This window comes from Lycorma delicatula, chromosome 12, assembly GCF_047948215.1.
Source record: "Lycorma delicatula isolate Av1 chromosome 12, ASM4794821v1, whole genome shotgun sequence".
In the NCBI taxonomy this organism is placed as follows: Eukaryota; Metazoa; Arthropoda; class Insecta; order Hemiptera; family Fulgoridae; genus Lycorma; species Lycorma delicatula.
The window spans coordinates 32,616,989-32,621,683 of record NC_134466.1 but is presented as its reverse complement, the minus strand read 5'-3'; positions in this window follow the sequence as shown (position 1 = coordinate 32,621,683).

Genomic DNA, 4,695 nt, shown 5'->3' with positions numbered 1-4,695 from the left:
AATAAATCGTAAATAATATGCTGAAAAAATGTATTCAAATGCTCCCAAGTCCAAAAAATGTATTTTTGTCAGACAGAAGTTTGTGCGTATGTACGTATCTACTGTGTTCGTATGTTCGTTGGTCTGAATTTGGTGTTATAACTCTGGACCCCATTAACCGATTTTCTTCAAACATGGTAGGCAGTTACTGCCTTTGGGGGAAGGAATGTGTTAAATTTTTGAAAAAATTGGAAGAATGAGTGAGGGTGTTTTGGCCGAAATAAAATTTCAAATCTTTACTGGGGAACATTAGCAAAACAATTTTTTTTTACAGAAGTTGAAGTTTTTTTTTAATCAAGATCAAAAAAGATACAAAAAAAGATTTCAAGATACAAAAAAAAATTTCTTTAATATTTATTTCCTTTTAGTTACATTTTGCTTCAGAAATGGAGTTAATGAGAGTTTTTTGCATCACTATTTTCTACATCAACAGGCCATCAAAACACTGTAGAAAATTTGTCCAATCTCACTCTAATGGTCTGTGATAAAAAAAAATATTTTTTTAATTTATTTTAAATTTAAATCAATCTCACAAGTTACTCATTGTATTTAAATGTAAAAATTAAAATTTTTTGATAGCCTTACTATTTAGTTTTTCTTGAAAAACAAAAATATCCAAAATTGTTCACTCCCTTCCTAGAAATTCACAACTTTGTATATTTTTATAATTGTGACTGTATCTCTCTCTGTAGTTTGTGAACAATTTTAAAAGTGTCTTTAAAATTAAAAAATAAGTTTACTCGAATGTTTACCTTAAGTATAAGATCCCCAAAATGAAAATCAATTTTCACGGTTTAAAACTTGTAATATGTAAAAGTATTTTGTTAAATAAAAAAGTCACTAAAATAATACTCCTTCCCTGATAGGGGAGATCCAAAATTTAGAAAAAAGAAAGAATGGATATATTTTTTTTAACTTTCGTTTATAATTTAAAAAATGAAATGCTTACTTCTGTACTTACTAGATATGAACTCTCATTACTTTAAATATATTATGATTTATTTTTATTAAAATGTAAATAATTTTAAATCATGAAATGATAGTATTTTTATTATTATACGAAATAATTTTTTTTGATTAATTTTAATATTAATAAAGACATTTATAAGCGACAGATTAAATTTGTCTTACTGCTTTATTATACTTAATTCTTATTCAAGGTCAATTTTTAAACAAAAGTCTAATAATATTTATCTGAAAGCGGAAGTAATCAAAATTAATAATTTTTCATATTAATTTATTTTAAATTAATTAAATTTCTAATAGGATGTACGAACTTTAATTTGTTATTTAATTTTTTAAATAAATCAATCACTAAGGTATTCATCACTAATGATTTAAGGGGTTAACTCGTAATAAATTTTACAAATTTTAGCCGTGAATCAAATCCAGGATCTATATTATGGCAGGTTATCATCATCTATGCTATCATAGGGAGACATATTTTTTTTTTCTTTAGAGAGATTTTGCATCTTTAAAAGATTCTTTAAGAAAAATATCAATTTCTTTTAATTTATCTTCAAATAATAAAACCTAAGTATTTTAAAAAGTGGTTTTTATTTAAATATACAGCAAAAATATAATGTAACGTAGATTAATTATATCCTATTTTTTTCTCTACAGCCAACGGAAAAAGGGGAAGTTCAGTCAGATTTCAAAAGGAGTGTAATTGTCATTATACCAAAAAAAGCAGAAGCAGATAAATGTGAAGAATACAGGACAATTAGCTTAACTACTCATGCATCAAAAATTTTAACTAGAATTTTGTACAGAAGAATTGAGAGCAGAATGGAAGAAGTGTTAGAATAAAACCAGTTTGGTTTCAGGAAAAGTATAGGGACAAGGTAAGCAATTTTAGCTCTCAGATTAATACTAGAAGGAAGATTAAAGAAAAACATACTAACATACATGTATAGATATAGAAAAGGCATTTGATAACTTAGACTGGAATATAATGTTCAACATTTTAATAAATTTAGGGTTGAAGTAGAGAGATAGAAAAACAATAGCTAACATTTACAGGAACCAAACTGCAACAGTAATAATCGAAGAGCATAAATAAGAAGTAGTAAAAAAAGGAGTCAGAGAAGGATGTTCCCTATTCCCGTTATTTTTTAATCTTTACATAGAACAAGTAGTTAATGATGGTAAAGAACAATTTAGATCCGAAGTAACAGTGCAAGGTGAAAAGATAAAGTTGCTACGATTTGCTGATGGTATAGTAATTCTAGCTGAGAGTAAAAAAGATTTAGAAGAAATAGTGAATGGCATGGATGAAGTCCTACGCAAGAACCACCGCATGAAAATAAACAAGAACAAAACGAAATTAATAAAATGAAGTAGAAACAATGTAGATGGACCACTAAATATAAAAACAGGAAGGGAAAAGATTATGGAGGTAGAAGAATTTTATTATTTGGGAAGATGGACGAAGCAGGAGCGATATAAAATGCCGAATAGAACAGGCGAAACGAGCTTTCAATCAGAAATGTATTTTACTTACATCAAAAGTGAATTTAAACATCAGGAAAACATTTTTTGAAAGTATGTTCGGAATGTAGCTTTATAGAGAAGTGAAACTTGGACGGTCGGAGTACCAGAATAGAAAAGATTAGAAGCTTTTGAAATGTAGTGGTATAGGAGAATATTAAAAATCATATGGATGAATAAGTGACAAATGAAGAGATATTGCGGCAAATTGATGAAAAAAGTATTTAGAAAAATATAGTTAAAAGAAGAGACAAATTTACAGGCCTCATCTTAAGGCATCCTAGAATAGTCGCTTTAATATTTCAGGGACAGATAGATGGAAATAATTGTGCTGGTAGGCAACGGTTGGAATGTGCAAAATAAATTGTTAGGGATGTAGGATCTAGGGGGTTTACAAAAATATAACGACTGGCGCTAGATAGGAAATCTTGGAGAGCTGCATTAAACCAGTCAAATAACTGAAGACAAAAAAAAATTAAATCTCCATTCTTAAAAATTCAGAGAAATCGGATTATTGGCTTGTTTTAAATCCTTTTTTTTCTTAGTTAATTAATTTGGAATAAATTAAATAAAAACAATTAGTTAATTTCATAACTATTAATAACGTAACAAATCACGGGATTTTTGCTATAATTTCTACTACGATTTGAGGTCATTAATTTACGAGTATATTTTCTCTTTGGAATATATTCGATTCCTTTTTTTTTCAATCTGTAAGCAAATTAATTCTTGCCTTGTTGCGTAAGGAATTGCGGCAATAAGGATTGTATTTTTTTGTTATTTCCGTTCTTCAGGCACACAGATAATTCAAATACTATTATCCTCGTGTTAAAAAGCTGGAAAGTGTTGCATTATTTTCCCGGTTTTGCCACTTAATCAATAAATAGGTGGGGAATAAATTTTAAGAAGAATTTTTCTAAAAATATTCATAGATTAAACTTAACAAAATTGTTTCAATAAAGTCTTCTCAAAATCTAACACCCCTTTCAATAAATTCTAAAGTAAGGGAAACAAAATTAACAACTTTTCTTCATTTATGTCCGGAGCTAATAATTTTAAAAAATTATAAACATTTCTTGATAGTTCTATATATGAAGTATAACCTTTTTAAAAAAAATTTTGAAAAGTATTTAAACCGAAGGAAGATAGAGTAAAAGAACAAAAAACCATACATATATTTCTAAAAAGATGGAGAGTGAATTTTTTTAAAATCTTTTGTGTGGATTATTTACATGCAGATTGTATAGTTAACAAATTGGCTTTAATAAAATGTTCTCTTAAGTGCATCTGAAGAAAATCAAAATTGGTTTCTTCGAATTATCCTTACACCTCCTTAACAAATTAAAAAAAATATATTAATATGATCAATGCCCCGTGTATAAAAATTTGAGCCAAATTTGAAGAAAATCGGTTTGGTCAGTTTTGAAGCTAAAAGCAGTGCGATACGTATGTTTGTTTGGTTTAGTTGAATTAGTTGGGCCCTAAAACGTAAGGATTTCCAGGAAAAAAACGATACCTATTTTTGACACGATTACCATTCTTTCCCCTTTAATATAGCAAGTATAACTATACTTGCTATATTACATATTCATCAGGAAAGTAATAACGAAGTAAAAAGAAGCTGAACATTGTTGAACATTGTATTTAGAATTTTTCATAGTAAATATGTTCAAACCCCCGTCTTTTTTCTTTGAAGATTCATTATTAAGTTTGACCATCTTCAATTGATAATCTGATTGAATGAATTTTAATAATACCGATTTCAGATGAATTTATCTCATTAAACTATGGAGAGGGATACTATTAATAAATTTTCAAAGTGCTGTTAAGTAAAATAGTACATAGAGATTTCTCAGAACCCTTAATCGATTGCGTTAAAATCCGTGTCAAATTCTTCAATCAATTCCAGTATCGATCAATGACTATCTAGTTAATAATATCCTGTAATACTGTTAAACAAAATTAAACGATGCTTTATTAAACTGTATCTCCTAAATAAATCTCTTTGTGATAAAGTTAAACGGATCCAATCGCTCATAGTAGTAGCTGATTAAATGATGTGTATACACTTCCCGTTTGAGGTTACATGTATCAATAATAGATTCACATTTGCTATTGTTGACCGCACGCGCGCGTGCGTGCGTGCTTGATGAATGAAGGCTTAAA